Source organism: Anser brachyrhynchus (genome assembly GCF_964034855.1).
Source record: "Anser brachyrhynchus genome assembly, chromosome: Z".
NCBI classification, from domain to species: domain Eukaryota; kingdom Metazoa; phylum Chordata; class Aves; order Anseriformes; family Anatidae; genus Anser; species Anser brachyrhynchus.
This window is the reverse complement of record NC_137697.1, coordinates 65,518,397-65,534,781: the sequence shown is the minus strand read 5'-3', so window position 1 is coordinate 65,534,781 and position 16,385 is coordinate 65,518,397. Positions and strand designations below refer to the sequence as shown.

Below are 16,385 nucleotides of genomic sequence, written 5' to 3'. Positions count from 1 at the left end.
GACAGAAACTAAGATTTAAAACAAGGCAAATTTTTGTGTATATCCAGATGATTTTTTGACAAAAGACAAACATATTCCTTCTTTCTTCTTTCAGCACTGCTGCTAGGAAGGAAAGAAATGGGCCTGGCAGATGATAATGAGGTCAGGCATTCCTCACCTCATGAGTCATGTGTTTGCTGACTTGCAAATAAGATATGAACCTGCACTCCTTATCTACTGTCTTCAGCAATGCAGAGTGGTTTAATAGTTCTGCTCATTCAGTTTAATCTCTACACACATAGAACTATAATTCATTTATGAGTAGTCTAATGGTCTTGAAATCATCTCATGTGAACATTCACTGGCCTGCTATCAAGCTTTTCACACCTGTGATTAAAATAAAAGAAAAATTCAAATGTTCACAGAGCAAGCATTTTCCCTTTCTTTACTATAGTACAAATATATGACAAATTTTATTTTCATACCATTCAAATAACTCAGATGTTGTTGGTGATAGAATCATACTCATTCTATCAACAAATAAAATACATAGATCCATAGGTCTGAAGACCAATGGAAACATTTTAATTCTACTCTCATAAAGCTGAGAAGCAGATGATATATTTATAAAGCATAACATATGTTGTCTCCATGACAAGTCAAGCCCCAGATCCTGTCTAAAAATAGTGCAACCGTTTAAGTTCAATGAGATCTGAAAGGTGAACAGTGTTCTTTCAACAACAAGCAAGCAAAAGATATCAAGAGGGATAGAGATTAAAGGAATCATGTCCCTGCCATATATTTTATCCACAACAGCAGTACCAAACAGCTCCTTCTATAGACACCCAGATGCAAAACAGTAATTTTGCAGTAGTTTGCATTGACAACTAAACATTTATGCTACCTTATTGCTGCAGGCAGAAGTGAAGCGCATTTAAAACAACTTGAAGAGAGGAGGCTTCCTATATAGGCACCGCTGATTGCACCTAAATCATTTATGCTGCTACTTTAAATTAGCATATATTCAGTGTAAAGTTTTCTGATGAAAATCAAAGTCTCCTATCATTGCTTATTAGATTTTAATCATTTACATGTATACTTGGACTACAACTTGTGCAAATATATTATGCAGGGAAAAGCAGCTTATTTCTATCTCCTCATTTCAAAGACTTGATTATTTTTTCTTTCTCTTCAGTTCACATTACTTTGTTATTATAATCATTAACACATTGCCAGAACTTAGGAGTTGAAACATCCATTAATCAAGAGTTCTAATAGAACATTAAGCTATGCATACACTGAAGAGAAGACTTTGCAACTAACTTGTTTATTACAATCTAAATTAAGTGAGATGCTAGCTAGAGTGATATTCTATGCCTTGTGAGAAGGAAAAAAAAAAAAAAAGGAAAATGAAAATAAAATAAGAGCCTGGTAGTTCTTTGAGGCTGGCAGGTCAAACCATTTACATTTCTGGAGGCCATTGAAGTTCTGATACAAACTACAGGAAAATTAAGATTTCTTCTCAGGAATGTGACATAAGTAGATGATGACATCTGTATTCACATTATATATTCTTGGTTGCTATTTTATGAGGTAAAGCTTCAAATCAGTGTCAGACCAGTTTCAGATTTCCTGTGTGGTAGCTAAAGCAAAAGAGTAAAGCTTTTCACTGCATGAGGATAGTATCTCTCATCCATGTTCTGTGAGATTGCAGTCTTCTAGCACACGGATTTTTAAAAGCCTATTAAAAAAAAAAAAAAAAAACTTTTAAAATTATATCTTTGATTTTCCCCTATTTCTGCATTCTTCCTTTCCCCTTAGTCATAACATGCCTGATTCAGCCCATGTGGAGGTCAACAGAACTCTGAAATAACAGTTTACTGAGCCTGTTTAATTATTAAGTTATTTCACAACAGAATGGCCCTCTTTACCTGTTGGCAGTACAGACTCCTTCCAAAGCAGATCTGAACTCATTTCTGATGATTTGGGTAGGAGAACCTTTGTATTTACCAATAAATTGGATGCATTTGGGGAATGTTAGCTACCATTACCTCCTAATTCTCTCTTCTTTTTTCTTTTTCATCCAAACCCTTTATGATGTGAACCAGATGGGTTTTAGGAATGAGTCTGCAATTTTTCACTTAAAACTGATAAAGCAACTTATGATAAGTATCCCTCATGATATAGCCCTGCCAGTTATAATCAGAATTGTGAACTGTGGCTTGTTCTCTAAACCCTTCAACTCAGTGTTAATTCCAGTTTGTACCTACTAATTAGTGCCTACATAAAAACTAGTGCAAAAGGGATGGGAAGAGAAAAATCTAGCACATGTGCTTATCATCAAAATGAGAATCTATTGTAGTGAATCATTGTCTTATGCCTCAATATCACAGCAAGCAGCACTTGAATAAATAAAGGGTGAGGTTTGTTTTTTTTTCTTTTTTTTTTTTTTCCTCATTGCTTATTTCACTTTTATTTCTTCTACTACTGCTTTGCTGTGATATACCTATTTTTGGGGGTGGTAGGACTTATAGGAAGGTCTTCTAAATATCATAATTCTGGATGTCTGTGACCAGCCACAGACATGACTACGTGAAGACAAATCCTTCACAATCCTTTTATTTTTCTGCCTTCTGGTACCGTTTTTTCTTTTTTTTGTAAAGCCCGTCTTCCTTCATTGCACTAGAATATGGTATTTCTGGAGACTCAATGATATTCACTAGAATTTTTCATAATGATTCTTTTTAATACCATTTCAAAATGAATATTTTAAAATAAAAGATCAAGAGCTTTCAAAAATATTTTACTTCAGTCTGCTCTGTCTTTATCTGAAAGAGAAATGTAAATTAAAGACTTAAAAATGAAGACAGACATATTAGTCCTTACTGTAGTCTCATCGTTCTATAATATTTGCTGTTTACTGAGAACTAATGGTGTTCAATGACATCAGATTTCACTTGACTTTTCTTCCCTCAGATAATGGAGGTAGACTGAATTGAGCAGCATAAATAATCTCCCAGGGCCATTCTTTATCTTTTTGTCACAGGCAGTGTTGATTGAAGCAATGTTTTTTTTTTTGTTTTGTTTTTTTTTTTTTATAATCTTGCTTTCCTGCCCCACAACCTTCTACAATTGGAGTGACTATTTCTGTGCTGCTATGACATGCCACCTACTCTGCGCTGTATGTAAGCATGATATTGCTCTGATGTGGTAGTGTGCTATGTTGTATTTAGATGCATAATCAAAACACAAATGGAGGATGGAACTGAGGTTCAAAACAGGCTAACAAGCTTGACACTTCCTTGAAATCTTCTTCTCCACGCAAATGCAGATAATTTCTGACATTCAGCCACATATGTAGCTAAATCGATGGCATAATTTTATATTCACTGATGCAAGGAGAGGGACACACATATACCTAAACATTTGAACAGACAGAACAATTATCATTAATTCAGATGATAAGTACTTAAATCACATGGATTAATAGAAGGACTATGAATGAAACTTGATTCTTCCAACACAAGGTGAATTTAAATAATCAAAACACACTATTTTCTTCAAAAAGACAGGAGAAAGAGACACCTGCAAGAGGAGAAATTCACTCAGATGTTTTCTTCTGCATTAACTGTCACACAGAATATTTTCAGAAAATATTATCGTGCTGATTTTGCAATACATCATTGTTTTAAAGGTTATTCTCACATATAAACATTGCTGCCTTTTGAGGAAAAAAAGAAAAAAAAGTAGAACATAAAGACTAAGTATGTTGAACTAGTTCTCTATATAAAGCTGGATGGGAAAGAGAATGTAAGATCCAACACACAGTGTTGGATCATGAGCATGATATTTAAATTCAGTAAAAAAATGTATAATCAGTTGTTATCAGAAAACAGATAACATTATTGTATGCACCCTCAGCTGTATTTGTGACCTAGACCTACAAAACTCCAACTCCACTTAAATTAGAAGTCAAACCACTCTTTGTTGAAAGACTAAACGAAAGGCAGATGTACTTTAAATGTTTTATGTATGTGCAACATAACTATTGTTTGTTGCTAAGAAATGCATTTCTCTCTATCGATCATTTTACTCATGATTTTTGTTAAGATACCGTTTAAAGGAGTATTAAAACTAGAATAACAAAACCAAGTATATTAAAACACAAAAGTAGGAAAATAAATAAATAGACTAGTAGTAGTAGTAGTAGTAGTAGTAGTAAGCACAATATTTTAAACAGATATTAAAAGTATATAGTTATTTAGGTATTGTTTATCCTCACCTAAATAAAACATTGGTGTAGGTTTTATAGAGCCATCAAAGTAATTGTCACTCTACAAACACCATTGATTGTTTCTGTCTGGATAAGCAAAATCTGTCAATGTGGTATACATAAATAAGGATAACTTATATAGGTTTACATGGGTGGAAAAATAAAGAATAAAACCATAGAAAACTAGTGTTCTTATACTTAGTATTAGAACTTACAAAAGTATATAGAACTTACAAAAAGTTCTTTTACCTTTTTATTATTAAATCTCTACAGATCAAGTAATTCATCTTGTGTATCAGCTGCATGATATCTAAGTTTTAGCAGTCCCTAATTTATTGTAAAATTCATCATAATTATATCTGAGGTTTGCTACCTTTTCTGGTATAAAAATATAAGAATTATAAGGATTATCCATTGTGATTCCAGTGGCCTCTTTTACAGTGGACCATCAGATCAAGTCACTTTTACTTTCTACACTGAGTCAGTCAAAAAACAATTGAAAAATTATGGCTATTTCACAGTTATTTTCATCCCTCATAGTGTATACAAGAACCCTGAACTTCATGTTTTTTTGTGGCATAAATAAAAGCAACAACAGCAGCAATAACAAAACCAGATCAGAACTTCAGAGCAATTTTATTCTTTCTTATGCATGTCTTTATGATGTGCAATTAAAAGACTTCACCATCTGGCTCGATCACCTTTACCTCTGAAAAATAAATGAAAATTAATAGCTGTTTTTGGATTGGCTATCAAGTCTTGAGCCTTGAAAGCTCAAGGTCTTTTAGTCTATTAAAATATCATAGCATATGCAAATATTGTGTCATTAGCATATATAATTTAAAATGAAGGATACCACTAAAAATAAATTTTCAAAATATCTTGTGTCAGATAAAACAAAGGGACAGAATTCATTCACATTTTTCCAACTGTTTTATTTCCTTGAAATCATAGTATACTACAATTGTACTTTATTGTCTGGCTGTGGTAAAGGCATTATACCAAAGTTAATGTCATTGCAATACCTCTTTGGTTCTGCTAGGTGTCTCCTGCATGGCTTTAGGAAGGTATGGTGCACAAATTTTTCAAACATGGAGCTGGCATCTAAAACATTTCTGTTTTAAATAAAATTCTTAAATAGTTCATCTGGGTCCAGCCTTTGCTCCCATAAAATCCTTCAACTAAGTATAGGGCCCAATAAACTATAATGAAGAAGAAAATGCAAAACAAAGAGAGCACAGGAAAAAACTGTTTGTAAATTGTGTTGGTGAAAAAAAAAAGAGTAGATCCAAGCAGCAAGATGTCACAGTAACACAGATCACTGAAAGAAAAAAGGAAAAAAAGAAAAAAATAAGCTATGAGACTGAAGGAGAGGTTTCTAGGTGTCATTGGACTTTGGATCAGGCCCTTTACCTCCATGGAAACAGGTCCTTAAAGTAGGAATCTCCAATTACTTATTCTTCCAGCTGGACCTTCTTAGTGGTGAATCATATGCTGAAGTGCTTGGCTGAGAACGTGACATACTGGTGTCATGTTCTCCATCCTGGAAAACAGGAGAAAGCAGGAGACACACACTCCAACATTAAAGATGGTTGCACACTTCTTGTGATTTTCAAGGCCAAGTTTTAAGATGTCATCAAATGCTTAAAAAAGACAGTATATGTCCTGTTTGGAGAAGGGACAGCATTTTATTTGAGTTCAGACTGAAATCTTATAAAAAATTGGCAGTGGGAGACAATTTTTCTCTCACCCAGCTACATGAGAAAGGAGCACCAATCACAGGGTCAGAAGCTCTTGTTCTTGCTGTTTGATGACATTATTCACAAGGCACAGGGGAGGTTTCTACCTCTAAGTAATAAGTTTTTTTCTGTTTCTACATTGGAAAGAGAAATTATTCTCCTTAACTTTGTAGGAAAGTACATTGAAAAGAAGAATGATTGGTCAAATATTCCAGGCAATAAAAATGAATAAAAGCTATGAAAACAATGATATTTGATATGGAAATTTAAGAGACAAAAAAAAAAAAATAGTGAAGGACAATTCTTTAACCAGCTGCTAACTTCAACACTGGAAGGTTCTTGGAAAAAAAAAAAAAAAAAAACAAAAAAAACAAAGTATCCCAGTAAGTTGTATTCTATCAAATGAGGCCCAGATCAGAAGAGACCAATCATCTAGTATGAATGAATCAGAGTGAGATTGCAGGTCAGTTACAAAAATGCCATAAGATATCCTGACTTGGAAAAGTAAGATAAAAGAACCTTTTATTCCTTGCCTTGCCTTGCCTTGCCTTGACTTGCCTTGCCTTGCCTTGCCTTGCCTCGCCTCGCCTCGCCTCGCCTCGCCTCGCCTCCCCTCCCCTCCCCTCCCCTCCCCTTTCCCTTTCCCTTTCCCTTTCCCTTTCCCTTTCCCTTTCCCTTTCCCTTTCCCTTTCCCTTTCCCTTTCCCTTTCCCTTTCCCTTTCCCTTTCCCTTTCCCTTTCCCTTTCCCTTTCCCTTTCCCTTTCCCTTTCCCTTTCCCTTTCCCTTTCCCTTTCCCTTTCCCTTTCCCCCTCTCCCCCCCCCAAAGAAAAAAAGCACATTGATTTCTATATGCATGTGTATATATAAGGTATTGTTTCAGAAGTATCCAATACCAAGAGCAAGGAAACAGCAGAGTCTGTTACACAACTACTTCAACTGCAATAAGTGATGAAGAAACAAGATTTTGATATTCATAATGTAACAGTGTGGAGTAATTTGGTCAATATTTTGTTTTTCAGAAGCTTGAGGAAAGAAGCATACAATGTTCAATGTTGATTCACATAAAAGACATGCTTAAACTGTTTCAGTAGGCTAGAGTATGCTTTGAGAGTACTCCTCAGGGAAGGAGATGGAAAAATCTTATAGCCTATGTCTATGAAGCATTAAGAATAAAAAAGATCAAAGGATTATTTTGTCAGGACCATGATCTAATCTATTAGCATTAAGTAGAATATAATAAAAAGTATATTGAGTAGAATATAAAGTAGAATATTTGTTAGAGCTTACAATATTTAGATTTTAAGTAAGGTGTGTGTTTGCCTTTTTGTCACTATTATAATACTGATTTTGTTCCTTTATCCCCTACCATCCACTGAATACACCATTTTGACTTCACTGAACAGACTTAATGAGTATTGAACTTTATTTCTAAATACATGTAGCAGTAAGAAAGAATTACTTATTTATTTACTTTTAGCAGGGTAGGAGGATTGGAACATGACATGTACTTTCTTTGCACAGGAAGAACAGAAGCTTCTAAGCACCGAGACACTACATAATATCTACGCCCCTTCCATTTCAAGTCCTATTTTCCAGTTGCACAGTCTACTCAACAAAGGTTCATTTTCAGTTTCTATCACTTATGTCTGTGTGAACTACATGCATAATCATGTATAGAGATAATATGTTCACACTCATACTTTTTTTTTTTTTTTTAATTTAACTATTCAAACAAAAAGCACACCTGGACTGTTTTCAAGATTTCACTTCAGTGTTTTCTGTTTATCCTCAACACATGGCATTACGAACTTCACAAATGAGAAGTGCTAGGCATTTACTGATGATTGCATATACCAGATAGAGAATGTATAGAAAATAGCTGGGAAACCTCTTTGGATACTTGTTGATTATTCTGCTTACAACTAACTTCATCCTCAATTAAACTTTTGTTCTATGACTATAGATTGATTTTAATCACCCTAATCAAACACTATCAGACACTAACTATTCATTATGACTTGAGAGTATCTTTACAACACCAGATTTTCAACTTATATGATTTTCAACTTTGTCTTAATTGCCAAAGTTAATTAAATTAGTTGTGTATTAAGTTACCTTAGGTAAGCTGATGACATACAGATTTACTATTCTTTCAATAAGAAAGTCATTAGCATTCGTTAGACAAGCCTCATGATTGCTTTGCAGTATGACATTGATAGATGAGTGAACATCATGGGTTGTCTGAGTGTAAACAAAATGAAGCATCTAGTGGATGCCTAACTACTTTTAGGGTGTGGTACATGGTCTGAACACATTATGTTCAACATTCAGGCATGGATGAGCTAGTACTGCAGTGAAAATGGGCTGTAATTCTCCATTTTCACTTTATTTGAGATCTCATTTTCTATTCTGATATTTCTCTTATTCATATATTTGAGAGATTATCTTTCTCATTTCTTAAAGGAACACACTTGAGAGCTTAATTTCATTCTTCTTAAGGAAACATTATTATTTACTGTAATGCACAGCTCTGAAAAGTTTAGCAGTATCTAAACCAGTCAGATGAACACCAGAGCTGAAGCAACATTGAAAATAGAATCTTTGATATCTAGAACCAGAGCAAGAACACTGAATTGGCCTTCCCATTTCCCTGGCTGCTGTTGTGCACAAAATATCAGAAAGGATTAGGAGTGATTTCCAAATCACAGATGACTGGATCTAATGCAATTAGATTATGGCTTTGAATGCATGAATGATGTCATACTTCAAACCTCTTATTTTCAACTGGAGCTGAATGCAAAGAGAGGTTAAAATTGGATTGGTCTTACAAAAATGAGAGATCAATGTCTCTCCCACACAGAGCAAAGGGAAAAATGAGCTCTGTGAATAGAGATGTGGTTGGGATGTAGAGGGGAATTGATCTCAGAGATGTTGTTAAGTTACACAGTGACTGTCTTCTCAAGGGGACACAACATGCTTTAATTCTACTCACTTCAACATTAGATTGAGCTATCCTCAGAGAAACAGTTGGTTTTGGGGCTTTCAATTCTATAAGTAAATCCTCAGGCTAAATAAGTAGGTTGTTTTGAAATATTAGTGATGTATACTGCCATATTCTGGAAGCATCAAATATTATCTACCCAAACTTAAAATTAAATTATTGATAGATTTTAGGTAACATGGTGTTGCTGTTTAGATGCTGCCCAGCAATTAAACCTTGCACCATACTTCCATATGCAGATCTGTATTTAACACTGATAATACAGTATCTTGTACTTTGAAGAAAAACATTCAAGGGTATGAGTCTCAGAATAACTGTGACTTATACCTGTAAGAATTTGGTTCAGCTTCCACCAGTTTCATTCAAACAAAAGAGGCTTCAGAAACTATTCTGCGCAGTGTCTCCTACAGCTCTGACAGTCTTGTAAAACAATGAAATATTCTCGATAATCTTCCTGTTCATCATCTACATTCAATTTCTAGTTCTTGGCAAAAGAGAAAAAATATACAAAAATTGATTTGCCTTCCAGAAAAAAAAAAAAAAATCTCCAACAGGCAGGTTGTGCATCCAGATTGCAGGGCTATGTAGCTCAAATATTGGTAGTGGTCTCTCTTCAAAAACATGAAGTACTGCTAATTTACCTTTAAGTGTACTGCTTAATTTATCCTTCACCTTTTGAAGATCTTTGCACAGATTTTTCCAGTTACCTGTATTTTTAGCTACTTTGTGTCTTTCCCTAGTAAACTCTTCTGCAAATCATCTCTCAGGGTACAACAAACTGCTTGTGAAGTACTTTGCAAAGCCCAATTTTACGTGATTTTCCAAGGCTTCTGTACAAGCACTTTGGTGGAAAAAGACATTGCACAACTGCTTTAGTTGAAGCATCATTCTTCCTCTTTGCTTTGCCCACCAGACTCAAGAGGTGTTTGCCACATGCACTCATAAACTCCATGTTATTTGACAAGTTAATCCAAAACACATAGACAATTTCATTCTGGATTCAGCAATACTGATATATTCTTAGAACAGGGCAATCTGATTAGACTAAGCGAGAAAAGGGCCTAGTGATAATTAGCCTGCATATTTAAATACTGCATGAAAATCTTTAGAAGCAAGATGGATAGTATTGTTTTTAGCATTCAGATCTGTCATTTTAAAGCTTTGAGATCTTTGATTTATACCTTTAATTATTGAGTTCAAACATTAAAAAAAAAATTTGAACTTATAAAGAAATGGATGGGGAATATCTTGCTGTTTTGATATTTTAAATTTCCTCCTGTCTTACCAGGGACTGTTGTCACAATTCCAGTAAACTTCTGGGAAAGTAGTACACATAAGAGACCTGCTAACAATCAAAGGACTGCAGTATGAATTCCTTGTTTATATATATAAGTGTATATTGCATTTCAAAAAACAATTAAACCTTGCAATAATATTTCTTTCTTTAAATATTTATAAGAGTGAATATGCATCATTTCCAGTTAACTTCCCTGGGTTACAACATTTAAAGGAAAATGCTAATTGAAGCAATATCTATAGCTGTTTAATATACATATCACATTTTAATTTCAAAGTGCATTTTATTGTCATTATTTATTTGTTACATATTTATTTTTTTACTCTCAGATTTTGAAAGTGTTTCAGGATGAGGAACTGTTAGATTCACATATACGTTTAGAAATCTATATATGGATGAAGAAATCTCAAATAAATATAAAATTGTTAAGGTCATTAGTAGAGAGTGAAAAATGTACACCTCTAGATATAAACTTAATTGCCAACTGTCTTTCTAGAGAGACATTTGTGCTACTTTGTAGGCAGTGTTTAGATTAGCTGATAAGTAAGATATAGCTACAAAACTTCAGCCTAGATGACACAACACCTCTTTTCTCCAGTGAGGAAGAAGTTATCTCTGTAGGATAGGGGAAAAATTATGGGTCACACTTAGATGTCTGTTTATCTCTGTTGATAGTGATGCAGCTGATGAAGGAATCCCTATCAAAATAAATGCTAAATTCTTATATATTAGAACTTTTGTAGAAAGAGTTTAGTCACTGAAACAAACACACAGGTTTCTACCTTTAAAAAATCCCACCAATCCAAAGTGGAGCTCCACTACCTTTGATTCTTGTATTGAATTTCCACATTGATTCCATTAAAGTTCTGTTTAACTGACTCCCAGACTTGGGCAAACTTATTAAAAGATTAAGTAAACAAATTATGTTTGTTTTCAGTGGTCTGTTTCAGCTTCTCAGATGATGGGAAAACCGTTAGGCATTCCAAGAAAGTATCCACTTAAATAAAGACTTAAATAACATATAAAAACAGATAGAGTCCGACAGACCTAAAGTACTAACTAATTTTAAACAGTAAAATGATGTCTCAGATGAAAATACAAAAAAAAAAAAAAAAAAGAGAGAGAGAGAACTGAATGCTGGATATATACTTTTTTAAACATTTTTGAACATATGAAAAACAGCAGATGTTCTGTAACAAACAAACAATAACAAAAAAAAGAAAAATAAAGCCAACACATTTTTATTCCTTGAAAACACAGGGATGAGACATAAGGAGATCTTGCAAGGATCTCAAAGGCCTTACTGAAATCAAGAAAGATTACTTTTACCGCCTTCCTTTCGTCCACTAGGCAGGTGACCTTATCATAGAAGGAGATCATATTATTGAGGCAGGACTTTCCCTTGAAGAACCAATGGCATGTTGAATATGCCAGTTAACAGCTTAGTTTCTAAAGTGCCTTTCAATATCCCTCAGGACAATCTTCTCCATAACTCTTTTCCAGAGGCTGAGGTTAGACTAACAAGTCTGTAGTTTCCTGGGTTTTCTTTCATGCCCTTATTGTAGATAAGTATAACATTGGCTAGTTTCCAGGCAGCAGGGATATCCTGAGACTCCCATGACCTTTGGTAAACAGAGAGGGGTCCAGTTATAATACAGTTATAATATATGCCAATTCCTTCCTTCCTTCCTTCCTTCCTTCCTTCCTTCCTTCCTTCCTTCCTTCCTTCCTTCCTTCCTTCCTTCCTTCCTTCCTTCCTTCCTTCCTTCCTTCCTTCCTTCCTTCCTTCCTTCCTTCCTTCCTTCCTTCCTCTTTCTCATAACGTAGGTTCTCTGTTTCTTTAGGGGGTTACTCTAGACTTATATTGACAGAGGTTTTCATATAAGAATAATTGTATTTGTGTACACTGTCAGCTTTATGCTTAATTTACATCATATCCTGACAGCAACATACTATATCCTGGTTTGAAGGAAACTTAAAGACCATCCAGTTCCAAAACAAGGGAGCGGAAGGGAAAGGATGGGAAGGGAAGGGAAGGGAAGGGAAGGGAAGGGAAGGGAAGGGAAGGGAAGGGAAGGGAAGGGAAGGGAAGGGAAGGGAAGGGAAGGGAAGGGAAGGGAAGGGAAGGGAAGGGAAGGGAAGGGAAATATGGAAATACAGATGAAGTTTAACAAATGTTTTTAGTGAAGTTCTTGTGATCTGTTTTCAATCCCCAGACTTTAAGAAGTAGTCAAAAATGAAAATAAAGTCATATATTCATCTTGGTAAGGCTAATTTCTAAAATAAATTGTTAACATGCAGTATAAGCTTTTCCACTTCTGGGAAAAAAAATAAAATGGCAGATATATTTTGAAATTAATTTGTCCTGGTTATCTTGCTTACAGGGTAGATTTTTTTTTATTATTTGTTTGTTTTAATGTTTAAGATTTCAGATATTATTATCTTATTCTAATGGACAAGCATGTCACCTTAAATTTTCACGAAAAGCTTTGAATAACAAATTTTCTATTGGAAAACTTTTTGCAGACGTCTTAGGTATGAAAGATAAACATACCTTCTACTTCCTTTCCTCTTATATGCCAAGGAGGCTGATTTTAGTATAACTACAGCTTAATGCCTTTAACTTTTAAAAAATTACTAACAGTGAAGAAATACTGAAAATCTGATTTTAATTCTGTTATTTAATAAGTGAAAGAAACGCACTGTTCTGTGGATGAGGTTTAAAAATCCATGATGTTAATAAAATTTAACCTCGAACTCCTGCTTATTTTTACTGGTACTAGCACACTGATATTACTGTGCTAGCACACAGACAAGCCTGGCATGTGAATCAAAATAATAGAAAGAATAATTTTTCACATAATCATTTTACTAATACATTGTTTATAATTTATTGAATTTAAATGGAGCAAAAGAAATAATAAACCTAGGCATTGCAGTGATCTGTGGGATCTGTAACCGTGTTCAGGACAACTGCTCAGCCCACGTTATCTGCCTGCTTAACAGAAGGGCAGAAGAGATGTCCGTGGTGTGCTCACTGACCGTGAGGACTTTGCGCACTACAGAATCCAAGGCAGTTTTGCAGTGATTTGAGCTCTCGCTGGTGGCAAGCAGTTCCAGCACAGTCTGCCATCATATCAAAGCAACAACACAGGTTTTGACTTCTGACAGTCATACATTTTGATTGACACTTATGTCAAGAGACACAGCCATGTAAGCAGGAGGAATTTCCAGAAAATGCTTGCAGAGACTGTAGCTTATGTACAAATGATCTGTTCTTAGTGAATGGTTCTCCAGAATTTTATGTAATAACAAAGGTGTTTCATGTTTGGTTTACATTTTAAAAGGTATGGTATGGTATGAAAATGTAGATGAAGGAGGTATGCAGTCAGAGTGGTAATTACAGTTGTAGACATGCTCCATCAAATTTTGTTTCCCAAGTATTTACTTTTTTTCTCAAGTGGGTTTTCTGACTTATGATAAACTTACATTGTTATACAGAAATTTATTCTGGATTAAAACTCAATGTGACATACCTACTTTATACTATACTTTCAAAAGTGTTTTTTAAAAAAAAATTTTTTACAAATCTTGTTGTTATTCCTGGGAAGGTATTCCATGATTCTAGCATTTGTCTTGTTCTGTAAAGAATTTAGCTGAAATATAAAGAAATAAATAAATATAAGAAACATATAAATATAAGAAACATATAAATATAAGAAACATTAGTAGAATTACAGTATTTCTGATATTAATAAATCGATAACAAGATAAACCTACAAAATTTACGTAAATGTTGTTCTTACTTCAACTCTGAAAATACAATCGGTCCTCCTTTAAAAATATATTAAAAGAAACATGGAGAAATGTGTGTCAATAGTTATTGTTGCAAAGATTTAAGAAAAATACATGTACGAAGTATATGCTTAGACTCCACTGAAAAAATATTTGACACAGACTATAAAACCTCTTTCTGCACTTCTTATCTATGTATACTAGAAATATGTAGGTGGGCTTATTGCTGCTTGTCAAAAAAAAAAATAAAAACACTAATGGAATCTGCATGCATCCAGCCTCACTACACCTGAAAGAATTCTGTGTAGATGTGCTAAATTACTAAGTAACCACACTTGATAAACTTACTTGGATGTTCTGCCAAGGAAGATGAATTTACCTACGCAAACAAGACGATAGGAATTTGAAGAAACTTCGTTGTGTTCATTAATTCCATATTTTCACCAGGGGCACAGGATGTGCCAGTGCTAGAGGACATTCAGAGTGTGTTTCTGATTTTTGTTACATTTAAGTTCAGAATAACTCGTCTTGCTCAAGCCAAGATATTCTAGTGCAGTAGTGATATTCTTACACTGAGAGAGCTTACTGCTTGAACACTCAATCTGAAGCACATAGGCGGTGCACTTCAGTGCTTCAATGCTTTCAAAAGCCCTGTACAATTAAAATAATAAAAATGAAGGCCACAGGGTGAATGCTGCACAAGAAGACCTGGCAAATTTTTACGTTTGATATTTTTTTCTACACAAGAAGAATTAATGAATATCAATCTGGAGTTTAGAAAGAAAGAAAAGACAGTGAAAGGCAGATAGTCCCTGGGCAAAAGAATCTTAGCTAAATATATATATATATGTGTGTGTTTTAGTATGACACCTGATTTTGGTCACTGTTTGTCTCAAGGAACTTTTTGTTTAAACATTATAGACCTCTTCCTGAATTTCTACTCCTGTATATGTTTTTATTTTTTACTAATAACACAAGTCCAGTTTTGGAACTTTGAAAAAACAAATAAACATTAAGATAAGAAATGATCATAAATATTAAAAAAAAAAATCAGGATGAGTTAGAAGAAAACATAAATAATGCAGATGTAAACATAGTCAGTCTGATTGATTGACTGATTGATTGATGGATTTTAAGAATGTGTTTTGGTCCTGAAATTAAACAAAACTGTCTGATTTCACTTACATGATATAATACTATGAAATGTCATTTATAATATATAATTCCTATTAAAATCAACATAATGCTAAGCCCTCAGGATGTTTTTGGTTGTCAAGAGTTTTGAAAGACCTAGTTATGCCAGAAAAAGTGACTTCCAAGAGAACTGAAATTTGCTCAGCTAAACACACCTGTACATATCGATGCATTTAAAACCATAGTTGTACTTAAATACATAAATAGTAGTAGAAAGGCATTTGGACTTAATTAACTACTAGAACTGATTGGTAAAAGGACAATTTCTCAGAAAGATATTATGCTCTCAAACCTGAAATATTTAACAAAAGGTTGTTAAGGTTGTGTGTTTGTTTAACAAAAGAGGCAAAACCAGAACTCTGTTTTGTCTGCTTTGGAACCATTTGGGATGAAAGATTATTTTTATACAAACTGAAGAAGAACAAGAAGTTGGGGCTACTACCACACTGGCTGCCACTGCAGCCAGCAGGATATGGTATGACTAAAGAATAGTCTTTTCTCCAGTGTGAGACTGAACAGCCCTTGAAAAAATGAGTAAATATGGAACTGTCATTGTCTGTGTAGACTTGTTTACATCTTCTTTACCAGTGGAGTAATTGAGTAATATCCCCCTTTTTTATTCTTCAGAGATAATGAATGTTTGTTTTCAGCTAACCAGTGTGCAGTATTTTCTGTTTTAATTTTATATTCCAAATTCTCCTATCATGCATACCCACTTCATTAGCAAAGCTATAACCATAAGATTTGTGAATTACGTTTGCCAGATTTACACTTGTCTATGAGTTTTGTTTGTGAAGCAAGCAGTCAAAGGTCTTTGGGGGGGGGGGGGGGGCGGGGAAGGGGGGGAGATCTCTCTTTTCTGTTCTGTGAGATATAACTTACCGATTTGTACAAATTTGAAAATTCAAAATTTCAGTTTAAAAGTTAGAATTTTTAATTGGTCCAGCATTTAAATCTTCCCTTAGTAACACTGTTTCATCAGAAAAATACATTACTATGGGTCTGAAAAGCAAATGAAGGTTTTATATGCTAATATATTGTTATCAGAAACACGGGACACATTCAACTTTCAGCAACCATAAAATCCTCCTTAAACGTATACATTAA

General features: G+C 34.2%; 1 long non-coding RNA gene across 2 annotated transcripts in view; it reads right to left on the bottom strand.

Moving 5' to 3' along the window:
• Positions 1-419: 419 nt before the first annotated feature.
• The window catches only part of LOC308185307, a 32,779-nt gene continuing 16,813 nt past the window's right edge, over positions 420-16,385 (bottom strand). Inside the window, exon 3 of one of the 2 annotated variants that reach the window (XR_013943281.1) lies at positions 420-1,720. This is a non-coding gene — a long non-coding RNA (uncharacterized lncRNA). Of the gene's footprint in view, positions 1,721-13,254; positions 13,946-16,385 lie in introns of those variants that run through there. The other variant, XR_013943282.1, reaches the window with a different exon arrangement.